Below are 14,319 nucleotides of genomic sequence, written 5' to 3'. Positions count from 1 at the left end.
CTCGAGGGCGTTCCTGGTCGTCGTGGCGTTTGCACCGGGAGGCGCCCCACCCAAGACCACGGCGCAGACCGTAAACATAGCGGCGGTGCTCGACTAAAGAAGAATCTACCAACCAACTGTCACGTTTGAACATATGGGCTTTTGTATAAAATAATTTGATAACCAACTGCAAATAATTAAAATTAAAATAACAGAAATAAATTATTATCTTGTGTAATGTATCTCTTTGTTTAATAACCTACTACATACAATAAATATTCAGTTACATATGTAATTTTTTTTAGACAAGGAATTTATCTTGCAGAAATATTAATACATTAGTAACAAGGAAACACATGTTGCAATTAAAATATAGCATATGGTATTTTTTATTAGAATGCAGTTATAGATAGTGTGGAACTAGTGCGTTTATCTCCCCTTCTTTTTTATTAAAACCGCATAGAATTGAAATAACTGCACACTTATCTCTTTCTTTTTTTTACTTGCATTTAAAATAATTCGTAACAATACAACAAAGAAATATGATATTATTTCTCTCTCTTTTTTGTTACAATTAAAATTATATTTGTTAACTGTATATATATAAAAGAAAAGTATAGACTATTTATTTCCCATCTCTTTTTTGCGATTTTTAAACTACATGTCTCTTTTTACTTAATTAAAGTTTCATATAACAAATGTATTACATATATATATATATGGTGTACATAATGGTGGTATACATATACCTTTTTACGATATACGTCCTCCATGGGAACTATTTGAACGACGAGACCAAATACTTCTTACTACTGGATGGTGGAGACCACGTAGTATTACGACTGAACGTGGTTACACTGAAGTAAACCATTACATAAAAAATCTATGGAAGCGTCCGAAATACTGGTGGTCTAGTGACAGTGAGTAAGTAGATTAACTATTATTTTTTTGGCTGAAATGGGATATTAGAAATTCAAATCAATTAAGAATAGTTTTTTTAGTTTTTTTTTAAATAGACAACTAGGTATAAAATAATACCTAACTAAAATACATGTTTTTTTTACGTTACATATATATTACATATTTTCTTTTCATAAAATACACTACATATATATAAACTAGGTATAAATTGATACTTAATTAAAAATACATTACTTTTACGTATATATTACATCTATTTACATTATATAAAATACATTTACTTTTGTTTGTAAATAAAGAGACAACAATTAAAGTAAATATTCGTGACCACGGGTTACGAGGAACTCGTTTTCGATTCTTGGCCTCTTTTTTTGGATGTCTTATCGGTGGTGTGGGAAGGTTTACGTTTAGTTTTATTTAAACTGTAATGACCGTATGGAACTGTTTATCTTGTTTTGTAAAATGAATCGTTTATCGCCGAAAGGTGAAAGCGACTTCTTAGACTGATAATAGAATAGATATTGTGCAAAGTGCTTATGTTACCGTACGCGCTTGTGTACCTAACCGCATCTTTAAAAAGACTTTGTTTGTACAGATCGTGTCATCCTTGCTAGATTATCCATTGCTATCATCCTTTGGATGATAGCAATGGATAATCTAGGAATACCCTTTACAACATTCTTCTCCTTCTTGTCGAAATCGAGAATGCTATGTATCTTAGCACGAGGTCCGACAAACTCACGAATAGCTTTTCTATTCATTTCACCTTTAAAGTTACCAAGACGTTTCTTATTGGTATTACTATAATACATGTGATCGCGGGGGGTAGTCTGAAGTATCGAACCGATCGATATCGTGAAGGATATCGTCGTATACGTTATCCGTCACGATATGGTACATCAGACTATCCGTAACGGTCATTAGAAGCTTTATGCTATTACCGTAATTTTCCACCAAGTAGTCATGGTGGAATTCGTACATGTCATCTTACTAATGTCCAATACGGTAAATCCGATGTAAATCGGATGATTGAGGAATATTTCTGTTTTCTTCAGACTTACTCCGACCACATCCTTGTTATAGATGTACCAAGCTTTAACCCTCGGTTTCGCTATCAGCTTATCCAGTTACGCTCGTTAGTGATCAATTGGAAGTCTATTCGGTTACGAACGTTTTCCAATGACTTACCGTACACCGCGTTATTCATCAACTTGAAGAAGTCTTTTTTAAAACTGTTTTGTGCTTGCTTTTCAGTATTGAAATCGATGTACGGTTTCAACCAAGGCAATTGGGAGGATTCCAGAATTCTGTGAACATTTTTCACGTTCAAACCATGACGAGCGTACAATTTTAGATTTCTGTAGTGTACGATAGTGTTCTTTGTCATACAATGTTGTCATTAATTTCTTTACGGGACATCTCTTTACATCCTTCAAATAAAGAGCCAACATATAATCGGTTTGTACTAAACGTTCGGGTGAGAGGGTAATCCTTTTGACGATTGTGTAATTTTTGTGGATACGCAAGATCTACTTCCAATATATAGCACTTTTCTCCACGATCGTCAACGCTGTTAATATCGAGATTTTTAATCTCCTCAGTACTCAACCACCTAAAATTAGCGTGTGATAAGGGCGTCCCGTAATATTGATCCCGTAATAGGCGATCATAATATTGAACCGAGGACGTGGGTTCGGATGGGTCATATTGATCTGGAATACTTGGGTTGTTCGCCTTGCCGTACCTGCTTGAAATCATGGCTAAAGCGCCACATGTGCCTTTTTCAACAAACAGATGCATATCGGTCAACAGTTCCAATTTTTGACGGGTACATTTTAACATGGCATTCCACTTGAAATGGGGGTAGATTAAAAGTGACAGGAGTTCAGACTGTAATATTGCATAGATGTACTACGAAAATTTTCAAAGACGTCTGCCAATAATAATACGTCGCTAAGAAGGTAGAGATCGTAGTAAACGCCTAACATATTGCAGTCAAACGTTTTCCAAACGTTTTGACCATGGACGTAATCAACGTCCGTTATGTCCTCTTTTCTTAGTGTGCTGTAGAATGCCGTCTGTGGTGGAAGGTGGGTTTCGAAAAACTTGTTTACTTGGGTAATGTATTCGTACGAATAGACGCCTTTACGGATTAAGCAATCCCGTTTTTCGGGTAGTGAGAAGCAAGTGGTGAGTGTTTTAAATACGGCGTATTTGTCCTGTCAATCTTTTACTAGATTTTCTAAAACTATTTCTAGGCACGAAGAAATGAATTGTAAAGAGTCCAAGAATCTCAATGGACCGATGGACAGTGACTGTAATCGCTCGAATGTGTTGGCGATACAGTTTATTTTGTGTTGTTCCTTGTATTTCCCCAAGGCTTGTACTATATGATGGCTATCGTACCCGCGGTGGCTATAAAAAAATACTCGAATATGCTCGGTCCGCTTGCAATTTTAATTGCACTCGTTATGACATGAACCATGAAACCTACCTTAGGTATACGGGTGATGACGTACACGATCGTCGTTCAGGTTGCAATGACAAAGAGAACACTCGTAGCCATTTGAAATGTTTTCGTGTCTTCGGCCGTCATCAACATCGGCTTTTCGGAAATCATAATTTTGTGAAATCTATCGGCGTGTGCAAGCAATTCACCCACCATCTTTCAACAATATTTTCACCATCAGTTCTCGCTTGGTAGACTACAGGAACTTCACAAACCTGCCCTTTCTCGTCGACGATCACGTATACGTAACCGGACGGAAGATGATGGCCTACCTTATCGGTAAAACTAGTGTTGGGTTTAGGGGTGGCAGTGTCCATCGTGTGTACAAATGATTCGAAATCTGCGTACACATTATAAGGAACGCGATGTGTAGACGAATAATCCCTAAATTTTATTATGCATTCTTTTTCATTTTTCGGGTTGGGTAGCCTTACCCGTTGTGCATCGTGTCGCTTACATTCGATCAAATGTTTCTCTAGATTTCGTTCAGCGACAAGCGGGTTTGTGGAACTAAATCGGTGCAAACATTAAGGACAATATTTACTGCTATAGCGGTTCTTTGTGAGACCCCAAAGGAGGCGAGATGTCCGTTTTTACCTGGTTTAGTATTAATCAGGCAATAATGAAATTTATCTCTCGTCTCCCCTGCAAACAGCAGTAGGTGTATGCAGTTGGCACGATCGTGATTTTTGGTAACACGCACCGGATACACACGATCGTTATCCTCCTCATACCCATAAACATTGACGCTTATTGTAGGATTTCACTTCGATTTAACACTTAGAAGCGATTAATGTCTTTTACTTTTACGGGGTATGATATCCCAGCCATATCAATATCACGCTCATACATAGAATACCAACTCTGACGATAATTACAACCTCGTTGGTCATAGAGTTATGCTAACACAGACCAGAGGAAACATTTCTGGTCATGTAGATTCTTTACGTTAATTATTGCCTCTCGTTTTATTAGTTTTGATGGTGTTTTTATAAATGAGGTAGAAGCACCGTGTAGTGGACGGTAACGAACAATATTTAAATCTAAATAAATAATTTTATGCATTGTCCATCCGCTACTGTTGTTGATGATTTCCTCAACGTCTCGACCATCTTTTCAACGGACTCCATCCACTGTTCATCAACAACGTCGGTGTTCTCCTCCAAATTTACAGTTCTTCTGGTTTTTCCATGTAGGTATTAGGTTATAAACGTTGTCTCCACCGCGTTTTCGAGACGTGTCTGCTTCATTAATGATATGTTAGCAGCAATATAACAAAAGCAGCAAAGAAACAAAACATAATTTTTTTTTCTTTAGAGCTATAAAAAGAAGTTATTAAACTAACGCATATATATCAACATATGATAATTTTGAATATTTATATAAAAAAATTACTTTCATTATATTTACCATTTTTTGTTGCCGTCGAAACGACTACCCTCTTCCTTCAAACGGTTAATGATAGTGTTTTTATATCGTAGCAGGGCATCATGTAAGTATAGTTCATCAAAGTTAGACGCGTCCCAACGAAGACGGATGACATTATTTTTATTGCTTGTATGATGGATGGTGAAGCCATTTGTTGAATGATAAAAATGAATGATCTAAAAAACAAAAAAATTAATATTTATAGTAACGTATTTTTTAAACAAAATTGATAGTAATTTTTTTTTTTATGTTTCAGGGATGACGAGTTCTGAAAAAATGTATAATATATATATTGTAACCTTTTTTTTATTATTTCATGTTTTATATATATTGTAATCTTTTTTTATTATTTCATTACTATTATTTATTTTTTTTTTATATTTATTATTTTTTGTATTTATTATTATTTATTATATTATTAAATATTTCTTTTTTTTATTTTTGTTCTATTTGTTAAAACGATTTTTTTAAATCATATCATAATATCAATTTAAAATAAATTAAAAAGACTGCTTGTGTATTTATACTTACATAAACAGCACTCTTGCAAATACCACTCTTGTAAAATAGTATTTTATTACAATCGATGATCACTCTTCAATAGTTGATTAAAAAATATAAAATAACTCTCTTGCAAATAATAATTTTTTTAACAATGATGTTATTTATATATTTCGAATAATATTATTTTTTACAAACGATGTTGACTCTTACATCAGTTGCAACAGTTAGTAAAATATGACTAAATGCTGTGATTGCTTTATATATACATGAAAGGAACTGATTAAAATGTAAGCGTTTTTTAATTATCAATTTTTAATCCTACATGGTCGGTTGTTCACAGTGTAAACTGGTTTGATCCGATTGTACACATCACAGGCCGAGTATGTGGGTATATGTGTCACTTTGACAGCATGGCTGGTGAAATACTACTCCACCTAAACTCAAATCATTACGTCATTTATTCATTTGACCGTTGGATTGTTCACGGTTAATATGTCTCCGTCCGTTAACGCACGCACGCGGTCATCGCACACTATGATTGGTTGACAGCATGGTGGGAATCTTAAAAGAACTTTCGAAATCGTCGCCTCCTGGAGAATGGGCCGTGTCGGGGTCCTGGGGGAGGTGGCGGTCGGCTCCTCCCGGTGCAAACGCCACGACGACTGGGAACGTTTTCGAGGTATGTCTACATTTTTTATTCATAAATACACACACACACGCGCGCAAATAATATATTTCTTTTTTTTCCTAAGCGCGACTTTTTTTCCAACATTTTTCACTTTACAAATCAGGGAACCGCTGTAGCCGATTGGTCTAAGGCCATCAGTCAGCCGCGTTCCGTCATGACACGGTTGGTGTCCTAGCCGACCAGGTTTTTTTCACTTTAATTTTTTTTTATTTATTTAATTCAAACCGACCGCTACACACCAGCTGTTCCTCAGCTGTACCAACATTTGAATTAATTACTATGAATAATATTCAAAGTGAAAATATATTACTCTAGTTGGCATCCCTGCCAATTTAATAAATCCCGCTGAGGGAAAAGGGAAATTCCCAAAGGGGAAAAAGGGAAAATCAAACATGACGGACGGCAACACTAGCGCTCCCTGCGGAAGCAAGGAGTACTATTGACGCCGCACCCCTATTTCTACACTACTTACTTGAAGTCTTTTATTCCAAGAATATTCATGTAAAGGAATTTGATTTAACGCTAATAAATCGAAAACAGAAATACTTATCATTTTGATTTTTATATATGACCAATTTAAAATTATTTTTTTACATGAAAACATAATTGATATTTTGACGAATAATCATCATTTATATTTATATTGTTGCTGTCTTTATAAATAATGAAATATCACTGAGATTTGTGCAATCATTCAATACATTGCTTGTATGTTTTTTATATTTTATAATACAATATATATATAAAATTTTGTCTAGAAGCGGTTCGTAATCTTTATCTTTAAAACATTAGTTAGAAATAAAAATATATTTTTTTGATATATATAAAAAAAATTAATTTTAGAAACTTGCTTACAAATTCCAATAAATAAATGCTTTATAACAGGCAACGCACCATTTTCCATTTTAATAATTTGTTTCGAGATAATCTGTTTCTGAAATATTAATATATTTCATTAATTTGTTATTAGTAATTTACTCAGGTATAAGCCATGTTTTAAATTTTGTTTGTTTTCAATTTTTTTGACTGAACTGTGTATATTCATTTTTTAATGTATATTTTATCCTTTTTATTAGGAAATAATTTCTGCATTGTTATTTGTATTAGTTTTGTTATTTGTTTTATTACAAAACCTACACCGAAAAACGTTCGGTGCGCACCAATCAGTATATAGGCTAACATAGCCACACCTGAAAAATTCATTAACTCCAAGAAAACCCTCCTGAAGAACTCGTGATTCACAGACCCAATGGAAAGACGTCCGAACTCTCTGATCTCAATCCAGATTCCTTATCTCTTTGTCTACCATGACCTAAAGTACACCTCTTATGTAGAGTAGTTAAAAAAATAAACTTAAGAAATTGAAGCAGTATTAACCTTAAACCAATCTAATATTCGATTGGAAGATTAATTTTTTAAATAAAAGAAATAAAATGTAAATATTACGACTTTAAGTAAAGTTGTTAATATTAAGCTGTTACAATTAATTTTGACCAATTTATTTATTTTTTCATAAGAATAACCGAATTATATATGTATATATCGCCCTTCCTAGAACAAATTTGTGGAAGATAATAACTATGTAATGTTTTTTTAATAGAAAAATTTCACAAAATGATATTTTTTAATAAATTAGACATTTTTAAAAGCCTATTAGATATCAGTCTCCTGTCTTTTTTCATCAGTAAAGTTTATGCATCATTATTGATAAAATACCAATATTGAATCTGATTAAATACCAATGAACAGAAAATTGATGAGGTGTTAAGTAAATAATGAATTGGATACAATCTCAGAATAAGAATTAGTAATACTGCTAAGCGATTTAATTTTATTTAACATTTGAGGGTTTTTAAAGAGGATAATTTTTGAATGGAACAAAAGCTACGATAATAATTTATAAAACCCATAGTTTTACAATTCCTTTAATGATTTGCCTGAGTAGGTCATTGTAATATGAATGAGAGAAGTTAGTTCTATGGTCTTCCCGTGCTATATCTCTTTTCTGGCTGACAAAGTTCAGATATAACGATATAAATTCTAAGTTTTAGAAGGAAAGTTGTAAAATATTATTATTATCGTAAAGAATGAGAATATCCCAAAATTCTTACAAAGAAAAGACTTTAAAGGAGAACAATACCCTGTCATTTGCACTTAAACTGAACTACATTAAGAAATATAAGAAAGTATTAAGCCTAATCACTAATATAAGATTGTGAAATAAATGGAATTTAAATCAATAAGATTTACTTGATTATTAAACTAAAAATTTCAACATTTAGGAGTAATATTATTTAGTACATATATAAACAGACCAATGAAATGCCTTCTAATTTAAAAAAAAAAAATTATTTATTCACATCTTCTTATAAGTAAATTCCTATATTTTACTAAAACACTAATAAATAATTTTTCCTTTCTTATCATTTCCACATCACTCACAACGATGGAAAGATACTTTATAGCAAATTTCACCTGAAAATGTTGCAAGGTCACTCAGGATTTTGGATTTTGGGTAGCTTTTTTTTAAATATATTATTATTTTTTTAATTTATAATTTATTATTATTATTATTTTTTTTTTAATTTTATGTCCACTGTAGGGAAGGACCTTCATTTCTGTTTGCTTTAGCAGTAATTAAATCAGAATTAAATATCTGAAAAAATAATTCCATTACCTCCTAAAGAGAAAAACTTCCCTTATATTTTATGCATGAAATATTTCATGAAGTTCCTTAATTATTCTAACTAGTAATTATTGTAACATGGGGATAATAGTTTACAGTTTTGCCGGATCTACTATATATTTCATTTAATTGAGTGCAATAAAATCGTTCGAACTCGGGGGCCAAATTTTTCTACCTGAAAATTTTCGTACGATATTTGGACAATATTTTTATTTTTAAATTTTCTGGATACGAGAAATAAACGTTTCACTGTGATGAAGGAAACCTTGGTAAAATCTTGATTAGAACATCACAAAATACATATTCTACATATAAAAAACAACATGTTGTGAATGATTCACAATCAACGCCCAGTAAAACCTAGTGAAGATAGATTGATAAAAATTAGTATACACGCTTCTTACTGTAAAACGGCACATTAAGAAAGGATTTTTTTGAAATTCCGAGATTAAATGGTTAAAATGGATTTTTGATCTGTTGTTGAATCCGACTTTTTTTTTTTGATAAAAAATGATATCAATTTGATTTTTGATGCGTGTAATTTTCATATGAACATCTAAAAACTGATATTTAGATTTTTCGAAATTTCACCTTGAAAGGAATAAAGAAAGGTAAACAATTTTGAACAATGATTAAAATTTTACGCATTTCTGATTACACTAAACGAGATATTTAGTAGATTTGGGTTTGCAAATATTTTCAGGTAAACATCTAAAAATCATTTGCAGGTTCTTTTGAGTTTCATATTTAAGGTGTGTGGGGATGTACGGCGCGGCGGCTTAACCAACACAGCCACTGCTGCTGATATGTATGTACGACGCGACTGGCTGCATCTGCCTCCGGGTAATTGACTAAAAACATAAACTGAAAAAAAATCGACTGCGTCGGGAAACGTAATTAACCATGTAGAACAGACGGACGAACCCTCGACAAGGACAGCTAGTTAATTATAAAATAAAAAAATTATGTTATTAAAATCCACATTAATTATTTAAAATACAAACACATGAAATAACACCAAGGTGACTATAATAATATGAAGAAATTAAATGTAAAAAATAATTAAAAAATGAATCACAATTCATAAGGCCTTAATGAGAATTGTTTTAGTAGATATTTACAACCGAGATTGTAAATGATCTACAAGTAATTTTAAACTCATTAAATGGAGACGTAGAAATTTTAATTTTATTTTTTTTATTTTTTTAATTAGTATTTTTTTTTGAGTCATTGATAGCGTAATATTGTTTCTATAAAAGAGAATCTTTATTTTAAATAAGGGTTAAATATTTTAATACTTGGTAATCTATTAAAAATGGCAACGGATTAATAATAATGCTCTTTCCTGTAAGTCGAAATATTGTGTTCAGTTAAACGAAAACATATTTGTTGTCTGGCGTGATACAGATAGATATTGTTATTCTTCTTTTTAGTAAAGATTACACAATCATAAATATAAACAAACTTTAACGTAACATTTTCAATTTTTTGAATATCAGTCTAGATGATTCATCCTTATAGGCTTCAGATAATGTTCTGACAGCCAATAATTGTACGTTAAAAATTACTTTTCTGACTTTTTGAGAGAGCCCTAAGAGATAATATTATACTTCAGAAGATATATTTATATATACGTCTATATAAATAGAAAAACATAATAAATGCTTAATAATGATGACACTTATTTATCTTTAGGGAATATAGCCTAACTAGAGCAAACGTTTAACTTAATCAGAATAATTTCCTAATAAATTGGTAAATAATATGTTAAGTGAATAACTGAACACGAAAGACCACTTTTAAATTACAACAGCATAGTTAAATTATTATAAGCGCTTACCTGAATTTAGCTATATAATTCATTATTACGTAACGGTCAGAATAAAAGATTTATTTATTATAATACGTTTAATTTTTTAACCGCATAAACTTGGAAAACAGTTCACAGAACATGAGTAATTCATTTTCAGCACGAATATTGCGAGTCAAATTAACAGAAATAGATATAAATTACAACTTATCTATAAATAAATATCATTGTAATAATACAAGGATTAATAAGCCGTGTAATACAAACAAATTTATTTTTAAAATGGCATTATTTTTATATTTATTTACAGACACACACACACACACACACACACCCACATTAAAATCATATATATTATATCATATGATATGATATACCACATGATGATATATGAGATCATCATCATATATATATATATATATATATATATAGTGATTGTAAAGTATTAAATTTTACAATTATTGATAAAGATAATAACAATATTATTAGAATATTAATGATGGGAATCGAGAAAAAAAAACTTTAATTAATAATAGATTTTTATGGTGATATAAAATAATAAATATATTTTTGATTTATTGAATCAATAAAAATAAATTATAATAAAAAGAGGTTAAAATCTGAAAATAAAAAAATTAAATTATGATCTTATTATAATAAAAATACAAAATTCCTTATGTTTGAAACTGAAAAAATATAGATCGATAAAAGAGGTGGCTAGCTAGTACACTGGTAGTTAAGCGGATAGTTTTGGTCCCAGGATTTATTAACATTAGCCTTGGAATTTTACTTCGTTTTTTTTTGCTATAATGCTTTATTTACAATCGGTTTCTTCTACGTGAAGCCATAAGTAAATCGTATGATAAACAATTACATATGAAGGAGGAACATCCAATGACGCAATCCGAAGAATACAGGTTCTATGGAAATAAAGTTCTTTCTATTTACTTTTTACTATTTCTTTTCTATTTATTTATTTGTATTTAATGATTTCATATAACCTACTATCCATTACCGTTAGGTCATGTGACATAGAAGATCAATTGGTCCTCCTCGCCTAATTTAATTGTTTGCAAATCTTATATTCAAGCCATTCCTAATTTCTTGACTAAAAAAAGAAGGAACCATGTCACGCTGAAAAATCATTTCTTGCCTCGTTAGTAATGAAATATGTTTTAAAAGAAGTAGTAAATTATTACTAAGCAAACTAGACCCAGCGAAAAGAATCCAATAGTAAATTTTGACCGTCCTGCAAGTAGTACGAGAAGATCTTTTTACGAAGTATTCGTTATACTGTACTGCACTACAGTAAAGATTTTTAATTTATTTAGTGCTGAGGCCCGGTATACATTGAACTTGCTGAGTTACATTCTGCTATTCATTGACATGAGGTTCAATAGAATATGTACGTGATGGAAATAAAACAATTGTCCGTAAACACTGAAATATTGATGCAAAATTTTTCAAATTTGGGATCGTTTTATTAGGGAATATTTCTTGGTAAGTATGAAATGCAGCTAGTATAATTCCACTGCAATACTTGTAACTAAAATTTATCTGCATTTTTTTAATTTGAAATGTCAATTTTTATAAAATTTACTCAGCACTGCAATTTTCTGAAAAATTTGAATACAAAAATTTGCATACAAAACGATTCAAATGCAGTATACGAATTTCAATCGATCTGGTGTTAGTATTGCCAACTAATAAAATAAAATATTTCTCAATTTTTTTCAAAACTATTTTTAAATAATGAAATTTTTTTACATCTTTTTTGACATGAAGAAGATCGACTGCTTTGGTCATTTTGCCCAACGAGAATGGACATTTTTAGTGTTTGAAAATGCCATGTCTGACTGGGATTCGAACACAGGCTCTGTGGATGAAAGGCTGATACAACCACTCCGCCACGGAGATCGGCGGAATGGTATATTTATTTCTTCAAAATATAAATAAAATGAATAAATATAAATAAATATAATGTTATATTTATTTCTATATTTCATTTCAGAATGAAATTTAAATAATGCTACAATTTATTGTCTGATTTAATTTTTTACCATTTAGTTTCTAATAATCGACTCGATTCTAGATATTTTCAGTATTGAAATGATTCTTGTTTCGGTTTAAAATTATATTTTTCTGATACTTTACGGTCTGTTTTGTTTTTAATAAAACTGAAATTTTTAAACGTTTCTTCATATTTACATTAAATTTTTTTTATTTCATAAAAGTTGTATGATCACTCTTTACTCTTAACTGTTACTCACATAAGTTCGAAAACAACTTTTCCGTATATTAAAGTTGTACTAAAATATGAGTTTGTAATAAGACTGATATTCTTAATTACGTGTTATGAGTTTTATATTTTAAATCTGCATTAACAATTATTAGATAAATTATTGTAATAAAATATTTAAATTGCTTACAATGAGAAAATTTACAAACCAGTAAAGAATTTTATCGTTAATAAATTATTGTGATCAACTTAATGTGAAAAAGTTTTCTTATATTGGCATCAGACGATTTATTTTTAACTGAACAAAGAAAGAGACAATTTACAGTTTACTGGTTATTTTAACGAAAAAAAAAATTAATTTTTAATTAAAATATCGAGATTATGAAGAATATTTATGAACGTTACGTAACGAATGTTATTAGATGCACTAATCAGAATGAAATGAAAGTAGAAAAAATTATTATCTTTTAATTCACAATGAATTTCAGTTTGAAATTTGAATTCAAAAACATTTATTATCGACTCGGTGCGCTTCAGTGAGTAAATGCTTTGAGATGAGAGAAACTGATAAAGAACCGACAGAGTTATTTAAAATCTTCACGGTATAAGAACAAATAATATTCACAATGGAGATGAAAAAGTTTGAAATGAGATTCAGAATTAAGGAGAAGAGGCTCCGGTCGCTTGAAAGTAGCTTTTTGTAAATCCAAACGATATTACAATCAGATGAAAATCACTTTATGTAAAGAATTCGGCTTGCCAAATTGCATCTTACAGAATGCAATTTTTATTCTTCCCCTAGATTTTAACAGTGAAATATTAAATCATTCACTTTCTGAAGTTTCGTTTATTTTCATTTTACATCCTTTATAATTTTACAGCAAAACTCCTAGCAACTATCCACAGTTAGGCTATTCTATGTAATACTGCAATTTAAAATATGAATTAAGAACACGATAAAATCTGGATTACTGAAAACACGTTAAATATTACTGATGTTACTGCTGACTATCTAAAACCAAATATAAAAAAAAAAAATTTGTAACGGCTGAAAGCTAGTAAATCCTAGCCTTTAAGAAAACTAGACTACAAACTGTAGATTTCTTGAAGAAATTTTCTCTTTAATATTTGATTCAATAATAAATTTTCTTGGTGTAATGTGAATTAGCTTTTTAGTGGAAATTTGACGATGAGTAATATATATTTTCCAATAAAGCATTGAAAATTTTCAGCTTATATATTATAATAACCCAATATTCAACATTTTGCAGGTGAAGTTCTGGTATATCCAAACACAATATACTGGCTTTCAAACCATTTTCGTTGATTAGCTGAAACTTTTAAAGAATAATCAAACCTACGAATTTGTCAAAATACCGAAAAAAATCCCTTTCGGCGTGCTTGAAGGGGGATGTAGATTTCACTGGTGCTAGGTACGAGGATAAAAAATATTTCCACCTTAAAGTTAAGAAAAACTTAAAATTTACTCAATACGACAATGGTTGCATGTGAAAAAAAGTTTCACATGTTTAGGTTACGACAATCCTCATCTTAT

The sequence above is a fragment of the Lycorma delicatula genome, chromosome 1 (genome assembly GCF_047948215.1).
Source record: "Lycorma delicatula isolate Av1 chromosome 1, ASM4794821v1, whole genome shotgun sequence".
NCBI classification, from domain to species: Eukaryota; Metazoa; Arthropoda; class Insecta; order Hemiptera; family Fulgoridae; genus Lycorma; species Lycorma delicatula.
This window is presented reverse-complemented; position numbering follows the sequence as displayed.